The sequence below is a fragment of the Lepidothrix coronata genome, unplaced genomic scaffold (genome assembly GCF_001604755.1).
Source record: "Lepidothrix coronata isolate B3197 unplaced genomic scaffold, Lepidothrix_coronata-1.0 Scaffold37, whole genome shotgun sequence".
Classification (NCBI taxonomy): Eukaryota; Metazoa; Chordata; class Aves; order Passeriformes; family Pipridae; genus Lepidothrix; species Lepidothrix coronata.
Genome location: NW_016690217.1, coordinates 6,621,273 through 6,643,803, shown reverse-complemented (window position 1 = coordinate 6,643,803; position 22,531 = coordinate 6,621,273). Strand labels below are relative to the sequence as shown.

Sequence of the window (22,531 nt, the reverse complement as noted above, 5' to 3'; positions counted from 1 at the left end):
AGAGATATTAGTATTACAGCAGCACTTAGAAGACATATGGGTCAACACTTGTGTTTGAAGCTGTTCAAATGCAAAACAGAAACATGAATTTAGTACTGAGGAGTTTGCAAACTCCTAAAACCAGTGCATTTTCCTAAAATGTCCAGAGAATAACCTATTAATTCTTGATATCTGCATGCAAGCATATCTGTACAAAATAGTTTGCCAGCAATACCTTCATCCTCTCATTCTACGTACTAATCTATTGCTATTGTCTTCTATATTCAAATATCATAAAACATATGCAAATATCATAAAACATACTTTGTTAGACCTGGTCAGATCATAGACCATTAAAATTTATACATGATTTGTTCCAACTTGGGCTCCAGAAAGGGGTATGAAATCTGAAGGAGAGGCAAATTATCAGAGAAACAGCAAAAAACTGTGCAGTCATCCAAAATATAGGATGGAAAAGTCTGGAAAAGTCATGAGAACTTGTTTTTAGGGGAAAAAACAATTGGGAATACTGTAACAGCTGACTTTCATGTTCTACACTGGAATATGTATCTATAGCCAAAATAGGAAACCATAGTGGCTTTTAGCAAGAGGACACGAAGTTGACCAACCTTTTTTTCCCCCTTAGAACATGTTTGGTTTTGAATTTTGTTTGAATTGTGGCTAAGGGTCTATCCAAAACAAACCTCTACTTTGCTTGGCCCTCAGAATTACCATGAATTTCATTGTCTACACAGATGCAGATGCTGATCTAATTTGTAGCAGCTGCAGAATACTTAATTAAGCCTTTTCTGGCCATCTACGGCTGTGTGCTTCTGTATTGCATCATCACGCAGAGCAAGACAGACAAAAGCTTGAGTGTCACACAATTAGCAAGGGAGTGCAATCATATTTTTTGGTTTGGGTTGTGGATTTTTTAGCAAAATATCTGAAAATATCACAATACCTTAGTTAGGCAATTCCATTTCTGGAAAATAGAAGGAATGTACAACCGAAAAAAATCCATTCCCTGCTCCCAACCAACTTTTCACAAAACGAAAGGGAATCACAGGGAGATCCTCTATATTCAATGGAGGGCAATCATATGGACAAATAAATGTGGTAGCAGGAATAAGAAGGGTGGATCTTACTTAAACACTCATTCTGAAACAATTTCTGGGAGCCTTTCCTCTTGGACATAAGTAAGAGGAACTGCCCTAGGAGAAACTTCTTTAGAAATACCCAGCTGATGGTGAAAAGGTTTAAAACGTCTAAAGCTGCATAAATTACCAATTAAATACAAACTTGTCTTGGTTTGTATCAACTCTAAAGGCTGTGAGAGATAGCTCTTCTGTATTGGCAATCAAGTTGAATAATAAAGATATTGTATTTCTTGGGTGAAGGCTGTTTAAAAATCGAGGTAGACTTCAATCACAGTTGTATTAAACAACACAGTAAATTACACTTCCACAAAATGCCTTGCTTTTAAAAAAAAATATTCTGATACAAAGATGCAGAATTATCAGACTGATGAATAACAGTTCAAGAAAATGACAACATTTCCAAAATTATTCTTTAAATACATTCCTGTATTTAAACCCTTTTAAGATGGGGAATTGATTCCAAATTTCCACTCTAAACTTACATTTGATCTATTTTTATATTTTTGCATAGGAAAAAAAAAAACATTTAGCCTGGAATTTTACCTCATTAACTTTATGTCAGAAGAGATAGGGAAAGGGGTGTAGAATAGAAACTAATTACTGAGTTTGTCTGAGACTGAAGGTTTGCTTGCCAATTTCTGACTAGCACTGAAAAACTTCAAACCCCCCGATGCATTTCTTTCATGCAAGTCTAGACTCACATTTTTGGAGTCCCTAAATCTCAACAGGGGAAAGGTTAGTAGGTTAAATTCTTCCTTTAGTTACACTCAAGTAAGATCATTGACTACAAGTGTTACACCCCTAAAATACGTACATGTATATATAAACTATACACATTTGGTGGAATGTTGTCATAGGATGATAAGGACATTTGAATGACTTATAGAGAGTAGTGGCTAGTACAGGAACCTGAGTTACAGCATACTCAGATTAATTCTGAGGCAGAAATAGGATCTGGGTGGCCATTGACATAGGGCTGAGCTTCCATTTTAGTGTCTCATCTCAACCTGTCAGAGTATACTGGATTTCAACAGACTGCAGGGAACTTTGGACATGCCACATGGGCTTCACAGCATCCATGTTCCCCGCCAAGCACAAGATTCAACATTTCTATAGCTGTTAATTTCCTTCAGATGCAATTTCAGTCATATTTTAAAAAAAAAAAAATTACATACCATAAGTATTACCTATTTCTAAAATGCATATGTGGCAAACAAATAGAGTATCACTAGGCCCAAATCTGATTCTAGTATTAGTCTGTGTTATCATTCACAAAGTAATAAATACTATTTTTACACTCTTTAGGACAATTTTAGTAATATGTAACCTTTAAAAGAAAACAGTTGACTATGTTCTTTAAAAGAAGGAAGTTGACTATGAAGAAGTTACCTCTTATCTCTAGTTTGAAAACAGTTTAAAAAGAAATAATTAAAAAAAGGCATTACACTTAAAAGAATTCCTGCATAAAAATAATCCTTGGGCAGCTGTTTATGAGATATTTAAAGGACAATATCAACTTGCAAACTACAGTTTCAGAAACTGCCTTTGGTAACAATGAAGCACTCCAGATTACTAGAACTGAATCAATTTAGCAAAACAAATAAACTCCCTTTTCATTGTTGACTTAGTGCATTTGGCAGTCTTTTTCCCTCTATAATCAGTCTCTTCCCTGCAAAGGCCCTTGAAAATATCAGCAAGGGAGCATTAAAAATCTTAGTTTTCTTTTCTTTCTTTCTTTTTTTTTTTTTTAAGGTAGTGGAGAGGAAATTGAAAAAGCAACTTTCAAAAAGCCTGGAAAGTAACAGATAATGCCCCAGATTAGTTGACCTCCAAGCCCTCCATCGAGGCCTAAAATAAAATTATGATGCCTTTCCAAATGTTGCTACACCCCTCACCCCACGGCTGCAACGCTGGCCTGCTGGACACCCATCAGTCGGTGTCGGAGCACTTCCACGTGCTACTGCAGCCTCACCAGCCTGGCCCTATATGTGGTCGCACTCCAGCCCTCCCTGCAGCCTCTGCGCCCCGGCTCCCACCCGCCCTGCTCCAGGGGAGCCTCTGTTCCCGGTCTGAGCTGACACGACTGGCACCCTGAGCCTCGCTGTCACTGCAGAGTGGTGCTCCTGCCTCCCAAACCAGTGACACCCATTCGCTCCAAAGGTCGAAGCGGTGGGCAAAGGCTGGGAACAGGCTCGGCTCTGAACGAGCTCCGGAGGGGGCCGATGGGGGCAGCTCTGCGGGCGGACGCTGGGCAGGTTTCTGCTTCCAGCCTCCCCTAGAGCCAGCTTTTGTCAGGACTTTGCTATTCCCGTCCAGTCCCAAACAGCCACGGCCCTTCTGGCTGCCCCTCTCCAGCCGCAGTGGGACAGCCCCCGCTCTCCCTCCCTCCCCGGGACCATCCGCCTTGGCGTCAGCCCGGCCGGACTCCCACCGCCCCCCGCGCCGCCTCAACGCCTTCCTAACGGAGCGGGGAGGAGGAGGAGAAAGAAGAGGAGGGGGCGGTTGCTGCCGCAGCAGCCGGCACCCCAAGGGATCTCGGGGACACCCTGGCAGCTCCGCAGCGATCCCAGGGCCTCCCGGGCGCTCCCTGCCTCTCACGGCTGCCCGGGGCTGCCAGACGCCCGGGCTGCGGTGCCTGAGGACATGGGGCCGGACACCGGAGTCATACCTGCTCCTGCGGTGCCTCCCGTGCCACCCCAGCCCCTAGAAATAATGAGTCAATAAATAAATTAGGAGAAGCCCCGGGGAAACAATGTGTCTGCAGGTGCGAGGGGTCGGGGCAGGGGCAGAGGCTCTTCCAGACCCAGTCGTTCCAGTGGGGACCCCCTTTCCACAGCCATAGGTGCAGAGAAAAACGAGCATCTTGGGGTAAAAAAGGTTCTCCCAATGATACCCAGTGTCGCCTTCCTTGAGGCAGACCCGAGGAGATACATGCCTGAGTGTTGGCACCATATACACCTGCAGTTAAAAGGAAGAAATTAATATACCAAACTTTAACTTTACATTTTGGCCTGGACTTTTAAACAGGCATTTATTAAACAACAAGATGGCTGTGTTTTCCAAAACGAATGTAAAATCATAAATGCCAACTGGAGGGTGGAGGCTGCAATCAATAGTTTTGTAATTTTATTGATAGTATAGCATCCCTAGGGTAGGATGGAGTTTATAACAGCTTCTGAAAACATCAAGTTGGAGTTTATAACAGCTTCTGAAAATGCCAAGTTACTTACAAGTAACTTAGGCCTAAGTGCACATCAGTAAAGACTCGTATTTTTTTATAGAAATTGCTTCATAAATCTCCTTAAGTATATTTAAGTATTATAGGTTTGCATTTTAATAATATACTACTTTTTGCTTTTAAACATCCAAGGTGCCGAACAAGAAGTGTAAACTCTGAAGTAACTACTATGGGAAAGATTAAGTAAAGCATTGGAGGCGGATGATTTTGACAATAAAGAGGGTGTATGTGGTGAGTGTTTAATATTTATTGCATTTCTATTACAAAGTACTATTTATTATTTTGAGATTTATGTTAAAAGCAAAACCTGGAGAGCAAAACTCTACTGTGTTATGTACTTACAGGTACTCCTGTGACAAAGGCTTTCTGTAATCATTGGTTGATGTGTATAACACCATTTTAGTAATCACATGCCAATTCATTTAAAGTTAATATGTCAGCTGTGCCTACCTTGCAGATATTTTTTTGCAATTAAATGATTTTGCAAAGAATCATGTGCATGTTGTTTCTTTGCAGTGGTTTTCAAAGCATTTAAATTGTGCTCCTGGAATATATATCCTATTATCTTTGAAATTATCTGATTTATATCTTTCTGTTCATTATGAAAGCATACAGATTGGGGGAATATTCTGAATGAATGAAGAATAAATACAGTACTGTTGAATAATCTTGTGGGGTAGATTAATCTATAGCCTCTATTTCTCTCAAGGTGGGTTGCTGTGGTAACCACCCCAGCTCACTTTAAAATAATTTTGTAAAGCTCACTTCAAGCGCTGCACCCAGCATGGGCCAAGTTTAAAAGCAGCCAGACATGGGAAGAAGAGTTATACTGTGTTGCTCTAACAAATAGAGAGGTGGTGGAAGAGAGCAAGGCATGGAATGGAGTGGGGTTGAGCAGAACTTTAAACAGAAAATAGAAACCAAGCCACCCCAGGGTTAAGATGCAAAGGAGGTGGATCATTTCGTAGTAACCTCAATGCTTTTTGGTTTAAATGCCATTAAAGGATGTAAGCTGGCAATTTCATGTCTCCTTAGGGAAGGATATGTTCTGCATCCTCAAAAGAACAAAAACGGACTTTGATAATCACCTTCAAAGGAAATGTTACCTTGAGATAATCACACTTGTAAGGGAAAGAGATGCTTGGATACCCTCTTTGATAAAGCTTTGGAGATCTTATTCTATAACTATTACACTTTGATTGATGTCTCATCATTTAAAACACTGCGTGCCTCAGGTGGTGGATTGAGAAAAAAATAATTTTGTCAGCAGTCCTACACATGAACTGTGGACAGCAGAAAAGGGCAGATTTAAGTCTCATGCCAGAAATTTGAAAATGGTGCATTTGTGGAGCATCAGTAGAAGTGCATACACCACAACAAAGGTTTTTCACTGCTTGAAATTATCCCAGATTTTTAAATGAAATGCAAAAAATGAGAGGAAAAAAAAAATCCTAAACACTTGAAATGATACTGCATAAATTCATGCCTTACCTAACCCTGAGATGAGTGAGAAAGCCTGATCCCTCCCGTTTGTTTGTCCATCTAGCGTCTGAACCCTGTTTTAAAAATCGAGGAGTCTTTTACATGGGCTTGATAAATTGTACTCGTGACAAAAACTTGGCATGGCTTTAAGGTGCTCCAGTATGTGAAGGTCACAGCTATATAAAGATTAGGCCACAAGTGCCCACATGGAGGTGTAGTTGATGTTCCAAGCTGCTCTATACTTTGATTTTCTGAAATACTTGCTTACTCTAATAATTACTTTCAGAATATGACAGTGCTTGTCTTCTGTGCTGCCAATCAAAGGGCTGTGTTACCAACTAACCAGAAACCAGAAAACTTACACATCCTGCACAAAATAAAACAGATGACAGTCATTTTCAATTAGAGCAAAAAGTGTGAAGTCTTAAAAGAGTTTTCTATTTTTGCCACTAAGAATATACAAATATTACTGGGTAGTTGGATGCCGCGCTGGGAGACCAAAATTGTCTGCAGAAGAGGCATAGCAAAGGTACAACCCATGTAACTGTTCTGTGTTTCTTTCCTGCTGTGCTTCCCTCCAGACCAGAGGCTGAGAAAGTATTTCTTCCCCAGTGTTTTTTGGGCTCTGCTGTTGCCACTGCAGAGTGTATGTGCCTCTCACGACCGTGTACAATGTGCTTGGCTCGTGTCTGGCTGCCTGTAGGTTCTGGGCACATCAGTATCACTATCTTTGTTGGTGTGGGTGCATCTGTAGCGTGTCACTGCCTGCCCATGGAGAGTTGTGCACTCTCACCCAGACGAAACAGGGCATGATGAGATCCGCAGTATTCTCTAGGGATCTGCGTTTAGAGCAATTGCAGGGTGCTTGTTAGAGCTGCCTGAGCTTTGTTTTGCTCTGACCATGCTTTGAGCATCCATGTTTTAATAAGTATAGTTGTACTGAAAAGGTATTTATTCACTGTCAAATATTTTGGAAGTAGGTCAGTGGCCCAATGAGATGTTTATAGGGGAAAAGACTGCAAGACCTGTATTAAAATAAACCAAATATATATTTATCACTGTGTTTGAATTCAGTCATTTGGTTTTATCATGTGTGCTGTTCCTATTTGCAGTACCTTAATCTATCATAAAAATAATGGTCTGTGCCTTTACAAACTCCCCTGCTGCTCTCAAAGGATTGTAGAAGTTGGCTATCTGCATGGAAATTAAAACAAGTATCTGCAAAGTCCAGTTTTACTCACAAATTACCCCATGTGCTTAATCTGGATTCAAGCTCCTATACAGTGCAGTCCTTTCAGTCCGGTTTTAGAAGTAAATGAACCTATTTAAAAAAAAAAAAAAAAAAAAAAAAAAAAAAAAAAAAAAAAACCTGTCCTCTCACACAGCGTGCTGCCAGTGCTGCATTTCTGCGGGTAAGTCTGACACGAGATCGTCTCCAGCAGCCGGCCGTGGCCAGGACCCGCGCAAGAAGGCGAGCGGGCCGGGATCCGGCCGGGATCCGGTCGGTGCTCCCCGTCGAGAAAGGGCCGCTGCGCCGGCACTGCCCCGGGACCGCTCCCCACGCGTCGGGACGCCGAGCGGCATGAGTTGGGGAAGTTGGGCTGCTCAGCGAGCGAAGGGCTCGGGAGGGGGAGCCCGGCCAAGGTGCGAGGAGCTGGGCGGCAGGTCTGCGAAGAAGGAGGGGAGGGCCGAGGGGCCGCAGCCCCGCTGCGCTCCGGGGGCGGCGCAAAGGCCGGCGACCTCCAGGCCGCCAGGCGGCCGCGCGCCGGCTGTGCCCCCTCCTGGCGCCCGGCCCGCCCGCCGGGGGCAAAGCCGCTCCAGAGGTGCCGTCGCCGGCACACTGGGGTGGCGACTCGCAGGGACGGCTCGAAGCCCCTCTGCCCCACAGGCCCGGCGGGCGGGCGGGCTCGGCCACAGACGCGCCCCCCGGGCGGCCCCACCGCGGATGTGCTGCTCCGGGCGGTGCGCGGTCTGGCCCCGCGGCTGCCCTGCCCTGCCCCCTGCCCTGCCCTGCCCGCCCTCTGCTTTCTGCGCTACCGTCCCCAGGAGGGGGGAAACGCGCACTGGGTCACCGCCTTTTCTTCGCTCGGTATAATAAAGGATTGTCATTAGGTTTGCGTGTGGCATATGCCATTACCCCCACCGTAGAACTAAAATTAGCAAAATGTCAGGAATGGAAAGATTGATTCACCCAAGATGCAATTATCATTTAAAAAGTGCTTGATTGAGGTGCTGATGCTCGGTGATTTATTCTGCATTCCATATACATAATTAAAGTAGTGTAGTGGAGCAATTTATCAATCTAGTTTAGACTACAGGGGCAAGGAGCTGCTGCCGCTGCTGCTGCTCTATGTTTGTTTTATTAAAACGCTTTAGGGATCTGATCCCGCCCCCTTTTTGCAAGAGTGAAACTGATTATTTCTCCAGCTCGGGAGGAGAGTGTCATTCGTTTGGGATTGTGGGAGAGGGAGAGAAATAGAGACACAGAGAAGGAGAAGAAAAGGGAGGAAGAGAGAGCGAAGCAGAAAAGGACACTTCATCAGGCGTGTAGTTTGAATCCCTTTCTCGCCTCCCCCTTCCCGTCCGCGATGTTACAAAGGCTGTGAGCTGTTCGCCTTTTCCCATTCGCCTGCTGTCACTTCCTTCCTGGACGATCTCAGGACGAGTCCGGTTACTTTTAATCCGACCAGCAGCTCAGCCACTTTCTCCTCCTCCACGCTGCACACACGCGCACACGCGCACACACACACAGATACACCAGGCATCTTTCTGGCTGCTTATTGGATTGACTTTGAAGGTTGTGTGTGTGATTCAAGGCGGCTGCATGTTGAACCAGGTGGTGAATATTTAAGGCTGGAAGAAGTAAAGGGATTTTTTCTTTTTCCTATAAAAGGAAAATATCTGAAGGACTAGTCTGATCATCCAAACAGCTAAATTTTTATAATGTAAGTACGTGTGAAATTCAGCACTGGAATAAAATATAGTGGGCATGGTACAAAAGTCCTAGGTACATTTCCTATTGCGTTTGAAAAATGTATCAGTCATTTTATGTGGACTGGGATTGAGGTTGCTTGCAGACGTTTTAAATGTATAATTGTGCAATTGCTTAACAGTAACTTGTTAGACAAATAACATAGTTAAATCACTATCTAGTAAATTATTGCTGACTTGTCTGTATCAGTGTCATAAGTGTTTAAACTTTGATGAAGTTAGTTTTCATTATTTGTGTGCTTGATATTGAAGTGTTGGAATCTTATTTGATTTAAATAGTTCACTAAAAGCCTATTTGATTTAAATAGTTCACTAAAAGCTATGACCTTGTAGTGCATGCACTCTGATTTATCAAACTAAGGATCCAGTTTGAGTGAAATGCTCTTAAACTTCGTTTTATCACAGGCTCTTCTGTTCTTGAGTTTAGGTAGTGCGTACTTGCAAGTGTTTAACTTTATGCATCTTTCATTTGAATACTTACATTTGTGATGGAAAGACCCCTTGCACTGATGTGGGAATTTAAGTAATGGACTGCAAACCTCTTTTGGAATAGTATGCTTTGGTCTTTATGCAGTACTTTGAGTAATCTTTACATTTGTTGACACAAAGGAGTAGAGCTAATCAGCCTTACAGAACTGGCTGGTGTAGTTGCAGTACAGTTGCATACAGGCTAAGATAAAGTTTAATGTAAATGATAGACTTATAAGACTATTGGTGCATTATGTAACTATAATACTTCGTGTTTACCATAAAACGTAGTGTGACCTTCTGTCAGTCTGAAAAACAAAACAAATATAAAGACAAACTAATAACTCCCTTTCTCAAAAAAAAAAAAAAAAGCAAAGCAGCACATTGCAAAACAAAACTTAATGAATCATTGTGGATACCTAGACATTGTGTTTTACAGAAAAGTTCTGTTTTCTTTATTGTATATAATGGTTATTATTACCAAATACCTGCATTCTCATATTAAATAAATACCGTAATACACAATTTAAGACTAAAGATATGAGAATTAAGCAGAAAAAGGCACTTCACCAGTATTTTACTGGTGATCAGAAAAGAATTGCTTTGACACAAAATTTTCCTAGCACATATGTGGCGATCAGCTTAATGGCAAATGTCCTAGCTTCATATCTGTACTTTAAAATAACTGCAAGATGAATGATAAATTATATTAGATGCAACTGTGACTAGATTTCATTCATTCGCACTTTCCTGGCTATTGTGGTTGAAGAATAAAGATGTTTATATGGAGTATAATAACTAAACCCTAGAGGCTTGGCAGGGCATGAAAATATTACCACCTGTGAACAAGTACTAGCCTCTGTATTTGAGGCTGTGTACATACATACTGATTTCCAGTTTAAATGATCTGACAAATGGGTACTTTGGGGAATTGTTATTTTGTAAACGACTATTGTTACCTGATTTCAGGTACCTTACATGAATTCAAAGAACCTGCAAAACTTTCTTACTTTATTAGTTTTCTTAAAATACCTATTATATTATTCTTTCTATACCAATGAGTACATAATTCATACTGTGTCTAACACTGAAGTCTCTGCTCATGCTTGAGTTCCTTTGGAAGTGATAGAAAAATTCCCTGAAGAAGAACTTAAGACAGTGGCCCTTAATTCAGGGTGTTTATGTTCCTTGTCATACACAAGTTTTTTATTTTAAAAACTTGTTCCTATGTATTTTTACCAGTATGCCCTACATAGCTAGTATGAAAAGATAGTTCTGGGACCTGAACATGGAAACCTTCTTTCATGCAAGCAGTTCCTACAAAACTAGTCCCACTGTCAACACTTTTCTTGTGTGAAAATGAGCAAGTCACAGGGATAATGGTTTACAGGATCAGGCCCCAAGGAGATCTAAACGTCTTGCCTGTCCCAAAGCTCTCACAGGACAGAGATGTAAAGAATGTCACTTTCAATGTCCTTTAAAAGAATGCAAGGATCAGATACTGTCTGTATCCTCTTAAGATTAATTGACCAAGAAAAAGGAAACTTAAGTTTAAGAGCCTTATAGAAATTGGTACTAAATGATGAATAGTCTTTGAGAGAAGTCTTTTAGAGTAGTATGTTTCTGAGCTGCTAGTTTTGGAGCATCAGAAGAAAATTCTGACAAATACTTTCTTACTGTGATTTTTTTTTTTCTAATATGGGATCAGCAAATTTTTCTTACTTTTTTTAAACAATTCATCTACCTGCCACATGTATATTCAAAACCAGAGCTACTCTTACATGATTCTGCTTTTAAAACACCTAAAATATTATTGACAAAGAGGAATGAAGCTTTCTGAAGCTTTTCCCAAATGTTTGCCTAAGAGAGGTTTTAATAACTCACTATTCAGTAGATAAATGTAATTACATAGAAACTTAGGAACTGAGCAGGAGTTTTTAATAGAATACTTTTACGACCTTATTTTCTTTTAATTTTACTTCTCTGTAACAGGTTAATTTATTGTTCACCGGAATAGTTTAGTTCATCTTCAGAGGCAGCTAAAGATATTTCTACATCTCATTGAGCAAGAAGTCATTAATTGCTATTAGTTACTTGAAAGAAAAAGCATTTGATACATAGGCTTCATTTTTACCTGTTTGACATCACTGCTCTACATTGCATGATAATTTATCAAAAAATCAAGTGCTGATACTCTTTTGAAAACACTAATGATGAAGATGAACCTACATAAGGTGCTATATATTTTCAAGGATTTTATAGTCCTTGTTCTGGCATTTTGAATAATAACCAGAACATTTATATTTGTGATGTATTTTAAGTTTTAAAATTTTGCTTTATGATATCAGCAGAGAGATTTTGCTATGTTCTCATTTAGGCTCTATAGTAACTTGGATATAAAATACATAAAAATTATATATGTAAATCTCAACAGCTAGAAAACTTCAAGTTTAAGAGTAGGGTTAGAATTCTGGTATTTGAAAAGGTTGAAAATACAATTTTGCAACCTATTGCAGAAACAAAATGGGCTTAGAAGATCAGAGTCAGCAAAACAACTGATGGTGCAAGTAAAAAATTGAAAAATTGAATTTCTTAATTTTCAATTTTTAAAAGTAATTGTTCGGGTCCTCTGACCAACTTTAAGGTCATTTTGTCAGAACTGATGGTCAATGCTGCATGTGGACAGGTGATTAAAAGCGAGTGTCTTCAGTCCTCCACTTTAATGTCACTGTCTCATTGACTGCAGTGCAGGAGAGCTTGTCTATTCACTGGAATCTGTCATCTTTAGGAAATCAGACCAGCTTATAGAGGCGATTCACAAAACCAACAGTGACAACAAAGTCTTATGTGCCTTACAAAAGAAGGATTAGGCAGTTCACATGTCATTGTGATTGGGCAGAGATAAAAGCTGATTGCTGCAACATGGCAAGGCACACTTCAATTTTAATTGATTATTTTATGACTATAACTATAACTCTGTTGCTTAGTCATTGTTAAATGCAACTCAAAGCAACGAAAACTCAATTTTGACATTACTGATTTTGCATGACTATTTTGTGAAAGGTAGAGCCACTTGTGGCATTGTTACGCAAATTTTATAAATGCTGTTTAATACACTGCTTTTGGGAAATATAATTAAAATGTAGTAGATTAGTACTCTGGGATTTTTTTAAAAAATATTTTTGTCTAGATGATATCCTGTAAACAGCAATTAAAAGTTCTTAAAAGTGCTTAGGACTTAAAAATGCCTAGGGACTAAAAAGTGCCTAGAACTATACTAAATTCACTGCACTTACCCTATTAAGAGCTTACAAGAAGATTTATCAAAAATTATAATATTGAAGAACAAATAAGTCATTTTATTCTGTTATTTTTAAAAATGTAACGTGTTGTAAAACTATTCTTTGTGTTGCATATGTGAACGTAGTAGTCTGGTTTAAAAATAGTTAAGAAATTAAGTGTTGTCCTTATTATGTCATTTATCAGTGAGAATAGAGAGTTTTGCCTATTTGCCTAATTTAGTTATAATGTACAGCCTTTAACATTTGGAAGTATGAAACTTGCAAGCTGATAACTCCTATGATAATTTCTTACCATTTTTCAAAGGAACTCCTTTTTTTACCCAACTGATGCCTCCTAGTGTTTCACATAATAAAACACTAATGAGTCAACCATAAATGTAAACATTGTTTTTGTCATTGTCTTCATCTTCTGTGATACATAAAATTAATATTTATGTATTTAATTTTGTATGTGTTATTGTAATCAGGAAACTCACATAAATTCAGATGTTTCATCTTAGTGGATACTGAAGGTGCATTTTTATTTTCTTTCATTCTCGCTTTGCCTAGCTGTATATTGAAAAGTTTAAGTTATATAAAGTAAATTTTCTTTTTCTAGTTTTGTTTCCTATGTGCATTAAACTAGCTTCTCAACAATGTATTATTAGGCTCAAATGTGAATTTTAAAAATTTTTGTAGGCTTTAAAAGTAAGCCTTCAAAATAGGCAATAAATGCAGTTATAGAACCGTTTGAAATATCCTGAAGTACCTCATGGCCAAATAAAGTGTAAAAGACTGATCTGAGGTGCACTCACTCACTACAGTTCTCAAAGAATAGTTTCAAATAGTTTCAAATAACCAATTCCTGGTTATTTTACTGCTTTATAACAAGAAAACTGTATTAAGACAGTCTTCAAATTCACAAAATGTGCACCTTACTCTTTTAATGGTCTATTTGCATGATCAGTACTTCTGAAAAGGCGATCATGTGCATAAAATATTGAAACGGAACTTGAAGTGGTAAAGACTGAAATACAGTGTCCTTTTCATACAAGTGCATTCTGGACATATAACTCATTAATATCTCAAAAACCACTCAGCTGTATCATAAAACAGTAGAATTATATATTTTTTTTTAATTGAAGTATATAATTTTCAAAAAGTTATCTAGCATCAGTGTGACAAAATAAAACATATGGTCCTCAGTTGTATATTGAATCTGTCAGGTTCAGTCTTATAATATAAAGAAGCTGCCAAAACTGAGCTCACTCTTGCACAATTTAATGTCACACAGTTTTATGTAAAGTATGAGATCAATTTGATGATTACACTGATAATAAAGTCTATTATTCTAAGGCTTTCAAGAAAAGCAGTGGAATTCCTAGGTACTTGTTCAACTCGAGAAGTTTTAAAGAGAAATAGAGTGCATTTGCAATTAAAATATCAAAGTTTAACAGCTAATACAGGTAATAAAAATTTGTGTCTTCTTCTCAATGAATATGTGGTAAATTTAGGGACCTGCTTACAGATAAAATTCTCACTGAATACAGAGAGTTAAATCTATGTATGCAGATCTTGGTCATAGGAATTAGTAATTGGTTTTAGAATACTTCAAAAATGGAGATTTTAGAACTGTGTTTTGCCACCGGCCCTGTTAATATCACATTTTTCTCCCAGTAGCTTTAAAGTGCAAAGAGACTTTTTCGATAGCTGTCATTTATTTAATCCACTAAACATCACATAGAAGCGTAGCCTTTACACTTCCTCACATATTGAAAGTATTTCAAAGTATGCAAATGGCACCTGTTATTCAGCCAGGAAAGCTAACGTACTAGTAATAGAATTTTCTCATGTAGTTACGTGGCTTCTCCCCTTGCAAAGAGAAAACAAGTCTGGAAAAAAAATAGAGGGAAGCGTAGACAAAAAGAATCTTTAAGGAATTTCAAGTTGTTACTCTGAAATACAGCCAATCAGAACTCCATCTAGCATTTTCACCCCTTCTTTCTTTTTTTTTTTCTTTGAACAACTAAATACATTTAGATTGTAGAAATATATCCTAGTAAATTCTACAGGTGCCTTATCCCACTTACTTAGAACCAATTCTGGATAAATTATCTGAGAATTATTTTAATACTGTATGGAATATACACTGGCACAATATGGATTCAGTAATCATACCAGTTAGGTCTGTAGCCTAGGCCCCATTTGTAATCCCCTGAACAGGTGATTTAGCAATCTCCTGCTCCAGCGGGGTGGATGCACTTATCTCTGCCTTCTGCCACCTTCCATGGCATTGGTAGGCTACAAGAGTTCGAGTGAAGAGAGCTCCAGAGATTCTGACCAGTACAGCCGATCCACAAAAGTCAATCAGTATCTGCTGCCTTCATTTAAGTTAACCATAAGGCAGCCCACAGATTAGGACGGAATTGAACAGATGGCATAAAACTTCTCTACCTTCTTTTCCCAGGTTATAAAGCCGATATGAAACTTAGAATTAAATCTAACAGGTCTTCTCTGATTCCTATTTCTTCATCTATATAATTGATCAAGTGAAGTTTATAATGAAAATTATTAGCCAAATACCAGCTTAGGAATTCCCCCCTAATGTTTCCATCTTTTACCTCTCTTACTGTAATCACAAGATGTACAGCTAAGTAAACTGAATTAGAAACATTATTTATGTTTGCTTTTATAGATACAGGATGCATGCCACTTCTGGAACCCATGGTCAGTTAAATTTCACTATTTACTTTTAAGTGGTCAATCGATAGCTGTTAGCAAAGTATGTACAAAGGACAAGGAAGAAGGATTGTGAAATTGTTTAAAACACATCTGCACAAGTAAACATAGTGCAGAACATTGTCCATGTGTAACATTACTTCTAGTAACATAAAAAATATGTAACATAGTAGCATGTGGTATTTATGTGATTTCTAACAAATTCTTCCCCTTACTGATAAATATATTTTGTTATGACATTATATTCGGAACAATGGTGCATTATTTTAGTCCGTATAATTTAGTTATTGTTGTATCATTAAAGAAATTATAATGTCCCAGAACATATTCACCTGTGTAAGAAGCTAGACTGCAGCACTTTTCATTTAAAAATTCAATATGGACTTCTCAGTGAAGATTGTTTTAAAGCTTTTCATTGCAGCTGGGTGGAAAAGCTGTCCCTAAAGATGGGGGGGAGGGCATTGTAAAGAAGCAACAGGACCGTGAGGTTCTGTGACCATCCTGTAATGCTGGCCCATGCATCCCCTTCAGCCTGGCATTTTAGCCTCAGACTTGTGCTGCCAAGAACTCCCCTCTGATTGCCATATCCCACGAGAATGCCTCAGCAACTACTAGAAAAAATTTAGTACAGTCTGAGGATATTCTGTGAAACCAGCAGGAGACAGTATGTTCTCTAGACTTATCCTCAGGCCTGCTTTATCTCTGTCCATCTGTGTCCTGAGTGTGTTTCTGAGTATGAGAAGTGGAAGAAACAGCAAAACAGGGAGGCTTTGAGGAAGGTTAGGAAGAATGTTGCTATGATATATTTGGTAAGATAGTATACAAATGGAGGAGAGTGGACAATACATAGTAGTTGAACTTAAAACCTTAATCTTGCAGAGTTTTTTCATCAGAAATTCCTGTTGAAGTGTATAGAATTTGTCTTGTTGTGAATAATCTTTAATCGTTGCAGATGTAAGGCAGTGTTCTTAATAACAATGATTGTTGAAATATGTTCGATAGCTATAAGGAACAGATCTTTGAAGCAGTATTTGAAGAGAACCTGTTTTGCCCACAGAATCCCAGAGAAATGGTTAATTCTTCTTTTAGCTTGCTTATGAGTATAAGGTGAAGACAAGGAATTGATATAGCAGAAGTATAAGAAAAAACCCAGGTTATTACCCTGGTGCAATATATGAAATAAGTGTGAATCTGTATACTTACTAAAATTCTACATGGCACATTTTTTATTTCAGAATACTGAGCTGGAGGATTGCATCCATACAGTGGCATACAAAATGTACTTTTTGTACACATAGACAAATTTTAGAGACGAGAAATATGACCATAAATGTTGGTAAGAGCCTCTGGACTGGGATGGTCATTTAAAACTAAAGCAAAATTTCATTCATGTTTTTGGGTACACGCATTTAAAAATGTGGAAATAATTTAAAGTTACATTTAAAATGTATATTAATTGGAAAGTACTTTTCCAGTTTGTTCTTAAAAGGAAACTTGATTAAATGGTTGACAAGCTACCTAGTTAAAGCAGAACTGCCCGTAATAATACCTATATGCTTGGTAGGTATAAATCTGCATGTCTTCACTGGGATGACCATAGGATCTGGTGTTTCTGTTTTATGTTGATGTTGCACTAAAAAAGATGATGCATGGGATAGAAACAGAAGAATGCTCTTTTATATATCCTATAATATTGGCATACAAGTTGAAAATTGGACAAATATTTTTGTAGATTTTCAAAAACTTGTCATTGACAAAGGAAAATGAGAATCTATCTTCAGTATAGGTTACAGTGCTTAAATCCTCATCCAGAACGTTGCATTTAGTTCACTTATGATTCCAGTATATAGTGTCACAGGCTCAGTATTACATTCTGTGGTGATCTGCAGAATAACCATCCGGAATTTTGTGTTCTTAAAAATTTTATCAGAGGTATGATACACTGGTCATAGGCATAATGCAAATCTTTATGACAACTACAAGGCAAGCAGTAGATGAAGTGCTATTTTTGTGTGGCATTTTTAATGCTATTAGGATTTTTTCCGCCTACTTCTAATCATGTAGTAAAATACGTAATTTAGAGCAGAAGGATTTTTCAATGGATGCTGAGTGTGTTTTTTTATTTAACTTTTGTTTTGTCACTAAATAACAATATGAAGTAATATCTGATGTAGGAAGTAGAGACATGACTAAAAAGAAAGATATTGTGGTCTGTTCTGAAGTGCAGAACTTGTCATGCATGTGGACAAGTGGTGATTTTCTGTTACAAGTTGCTAAAAGTCACTACTGTAAAACAGTAGCACTCTATTCTACCACATTTTTATGTACACAATTACAGGCAAACCCGTAATGAGACCATCACCACTTGGACTACTCCAACAGGGCATGGAATGTAACTCCTACGGATTTCTGATACAAAGTAATTTTGAGAATAGTCAGGAAGAAAGTGTTTGTTTGCTCCTTTTGCTCTACTGTTTTCCAGATGTGATCGGAGGGAGGAAGCTGTTCCACTAATGGATCAAAAGATTGCTCTGTGAATTAAACATCATCCTAAAAATCCTAACAGCTTCCATGCTTGATAGACATAAGTTCGAAATACAATGTGGTTATATCAAAAAGGCCTCTTTAAAATCACAAGGAGTCTAAAGATGTATCGTTTTGTGAGATTCTGCTGCTGATACTTGTGAAAGAAAGAATCATCAGCATTCTATTTTCATACATTGGTAGAAATCTTATTCTTAAATGCAGAATAGTGAATAAATACCTACTGCTGTGTCTGTTCACCGAGCACATTTTAAATATATCATGATCTAAACTAGATATCTAAAATACAGGTTTTCTACTGAAAAAGTCAACATACAGCATGATCAGTTCCAAAATGTGTTTCAAATTTTGAGCAAGTTTCTTGACTGTAAAAATCTCCAGCACCACATGCAACCCATAGGTAACAATTTCTAAGAGGACCAGGGAGCAGAATCCGTCAATATGAATTCCAAAACTTAAAAATAATGGAGAGATTTAAAAAAATATATTGTTCATCCTTAATTTTTCAGTTCACTAATCATCATCCCCAAAAAGGTACTTGAACCTTATTTGAGGCAACAGATGCAAGGTGAAAAAATCTGCAAATGAAGCACAGAAGCTGCACAACAGTCCAGTGCATACAAAGGGACTCAGAACCCCTAAATATAAATTTTAAATGGAACTGCAAACTTTTTTTTTTAACGAGAATCTGTTACTTAACACCTCAGTTCTTCAAGGGCAAAACATGGATGAAAATTTTCAACTCTACTAAGGTACTCTAAAACCTAAAATTTGTGCCAGTATGTATTCACATAATTAGAAAGGACTTAGGGCAACATAAATAAGGAAAAATCAGGTTTTACTTTGCTATGTCCTGTTGTCTACTGGAATCCACATCCCAAGATTAAGTCTATAAATTCTTTATAAAAGCTGATTTAATTTGTATAGTAGAAAATCAAAAATTGAGAAACCTGATTGGAAATACTTCTTACCGTTAATTTAGAGCAGTTAATGGAAAATTCTGTCTTTCTTGAAAGGTCCTTTATCAATTGGCTATAGAATATTCTGGGAGAAAGCTACTCAGTTTCCAAATGTGATGCCATCACATTTTTGTATAGGTAATGAAATATTCATCAAATGAGGGACTGTAATTGAGTCATGTTTCACTGGAATGCCATAGTTTCTTAGCTATTAAGTTAGTCTCATTCTCTTTTATCTCTCTTACTAAAAAAATGCAGGTCTTTGTGTGTTTCTCATCTGTAAGGTAACTTAAAACTAGTTTAAATAACTGCAATTCCATGCCATCTTTCCTATTGCATTGTCAGAAAATTTTGATTTTACTTTATAAAATAAAACGTATAAGAAGAATATTCTTTTTGTTTTAACTATACATTTGCAAGTGTTTTCATCTAAATATGTGAAACTGGATTGTAAATACCTCTGTGACAGTCTTTCACAATTTTTAGTGACCTCAGTCTTTCGAGTTTGTTTCTTGAACTAAGATATACTATGCCTAGCAAAGCTCTGAAATCCAGGATAGGAGGTGGGAAGATGAAGAGGTGTTTAAATATGAGAACAATGACCATGCTGTAAATGAGTAACTGATTGATTATAGCTTGATTGAGACAGCAAATACAGCTTCAGGGTGCAATAAATCAACCTACTGAAGAGTGTTTAATAAATCTAGATAAGAGCAAATAGTTAAAAAATAGCCATTATGTTCATGTTTCACTCATCTTCAGGAGAGCTTGGGTGGTCCTTTAGGAAAGACTTTATGACCTAACCTGCATGCCTCTTCAGCCAGTTTCTTGTATAGCTAATGTACCTGCTGAATATATGGGTGTGAATCCTAACCTGATTTCCTGACCACATTATTATGCTTGAATAAATGAAGAAGAATAACAACTGGTTAAAAAGTTGTGCCGATATTCAGTCTTGACTAGTATTTATCCAAGAGCTTGAAGCAGCTTATAAATTATAAAAATGTGCTGCTACCTTTTCCTTTTCTTTCACTATAATTTGGAAATTCTGATTTCAAGAAGAGAACTTTTATCCACATATATTAATATATTTATTTTTAATATAGCAGTTTAACAGTATTCCAGATGTAAGTGAATATATGACACTATGTCCTTTGCTCGTGCATTCTAGCATAACTCCACTGACTTGATGACCTACTAAAAACTGCTTTATATACAGAATTCATGCTGTTAATTAACATCCACCTCTTTTTCTCAGTTCCACTTTGACTCTTTCTCCAGACTCATTAGAAACAAAGGTACTATTTGAATAGAATATTTCAAAAGAAGATCTCCTTTACTTTCTTCTGGACCACCCTGGGAAGATCATGTAAAGATCTACCACTTCTTTGATCAGGAATATTATAAGCAGACTTAAGCAGTTTTTTGAGTTTGTGTTGGGGGTTAAAATCTGTACATGTGCGGTTGCCATTCGCACATCCTGAAATGAGATGGTACATGAAGGTTTGTAATGTGCTGTTCTAGAGATTTTCTTTAGCAAGAATAGTATACCTCATCTTCTCTCTTCTGGATGTTAATTGTATTATGTAATGATCTGTATGGGTTCTATAAAGTCAAAAGAATTCCATTTTGCTAATGTGATTCTGAAGTACTGTCAGAGTATCGAATAGTCACTCTAACAGAATACATACAGGCTGAGACTACTGGCTTCATGAGACTTCTAGGTGCTCCAGTTTAGCTGAGATGCTCAGGCTATTAGGTGCTATATTAATCTTCACTCAGCTGGCAATCACATCTTATTGCTGATGTCTAAGGCGAAACAGTGTATGGAGCATCAGAGCAAAATTCAGAAGTGCTTGTATGTCCTTGTAACCGGAATAGTGTTTTCTTAAAAAAAAAAAGTTCTTTCATGTTTATTAGGTCTATCTTCCAGTGATTAACCGAAAGGGAAGCAATGTAAGTTACTTTACAGCTGAAATAAAAGATTTTACAGACTCAGCAGAATTTCTGAATTCTTTCCTGTGCATAAGCATGTAGTTCTGCTGCCATGAGTCAATAGCTGAGGAGTGCTTTTTAACACTTAGTGAAGATCAGGTTCTCCTTTTATATGCAAACACACAGCTACCACTATTTGTGGTGGCAATTCTGTTCTGTACTGACAACTGTAACTCACTGATTCTTTTTAGAGCCTTCTTGGACTCTCAATCCACATAATCAAGAGTGAAACTTGAGAGGACACAAGCAGCAATAGCAAAACTGACTCAACCACCATTTGTGCTAATTTAACTTGTCAGTCACCCTAGTCCTGTAATGCTAGAATACTAGCAGGTTATTTGCTTAATGTCAATTTTAGGTATAACGGTATTTTTGTCTGAGAGTGCAGCTAAGCACGGGAGGGGTATTCTTGCATCTAGGATGGCAGCCTGGATTTGGGCAGTGTGGATTTAACTTTTTCTTCCAGAACCTATTTTAGATGACAGTGAGGATTTCACTTTGCTGGTGCATCAATTCCCTGTCTGTTGAATGAGATGGTATTTCCCTGAGGCAAATTCTGTGGGACCCAGACACTGTGGTAATGGTGTCCATGTGAGTACCATAGGGAGTAAACATGATAATGTAGAGTATAAATATGTAGTGGCTTTTGGAGAGTTACAGTCTAAAGCAAAGCTACAGACTCTTAGATAACTTCACTTTTGTTAGAGAGCCATTTTAATTAAAGTTGAGAAGTTTCTGCTTCTTTCTGTCCATTTTTCTTCTACTTCTTTAGTACTTGTGCCAAGGTATCCATGTGTGTTTCCTCCACTGTCATCTGGCTCATTCCCAGCAGATGCACACAATCTGTTTTACTGTCACTGACAGGACTCAGTTTATGGAAAGAATGTGGCAGAACGTCCTGCTGTAGTCACTTATACAGGATTCTCTATTCTAAAAAGTAACTGAGAATAAATTCATTCATTTGTTTGCAGGTTTTTTTACATATTGTTCAGTGATAGGGTTTTATCCAGGCTACTTGGGTTAAACAGAGCATTTGTTTAATATCTTAGCTTTCTTTTTAATTTCTAGTTTATAAAATATAAATTTACCAATAATGTGTATGCAGGAAATCATCACAGAACATTGACAGACCTCAGTTTCAAGTGGTAGCAGTAATCCCTACCATTCTGGAATATGTGTAATAGTCCCAGCTATTGTATAAAATATTATAGGATTTCCTTTAAATTTTATAATACAAATATTCCAAATTATAAATAATCCTGATCATCCAAAAATGTGGACTTTTAAGTATCCTGAATATATCTGAATAATACAAAATAATTTTTTGTGAGGTCATTATGTGTTCCTTCTCATGCAAAGTACTGGTCAGCAAGAGGCTGAGTAGATACAAATAGAAAAATGAAATTTGACTATTTTGGACTTAATTGGCAACAGAAGGAAAGCTTTAAACCTTATATGTTATCACGTGTTGTGGTAGTGTGGTAACAGCTACAGGTCCTATAGCGCTTGATGCTGTGAAAGTACACATTAATGGACAGCTCTACCTGAGGCATTAACAGTAGGAACAAACAGGATAAAGAAAGGAAGGTAGATGGAAAAGAAGTGCAGGTCCTTCTACCATTAAGAGTGTCTTGCACTTCAATGTTTAGTAGGAAGACTCAGTGTGTTAAACTTTATGGAAGGTATCTAACCAGC

The 22,531-nt window shown here is 37.9% G+C and overlaps 1 protein-coding gene across 15 annotated transcripts in view; it reads left to right on the top strand.

The window, feature by feature from the left end:
- MEF2C (myocyte enhancer factor 2C) overlaps nt 1-22,531 on the top strand; it is a 135,297-nt gene that overhangs the window by 5,779 nt on the left and 106,987 nt on the right. For 11 of the 15 annotated variants that reach the window (XM_017812632.1, XM_017812633.1, XM_017812631.1 and 8 more), the window contains exon 2: nt 4,510-4,608. The gene's annotated coding sequence lies outside the window, so the exon portion shown is untranslated. Of the gene's footprint in view, nt 1-4,509; nt 4,609-8,216; nt 8,805-22,531 lie in introns of those variants that run through there. The other 4 variants (XM_017812641.1, XM_017812640.1, XM_017812635.1 and 1 more) reach the window with 2 other exon arrangements.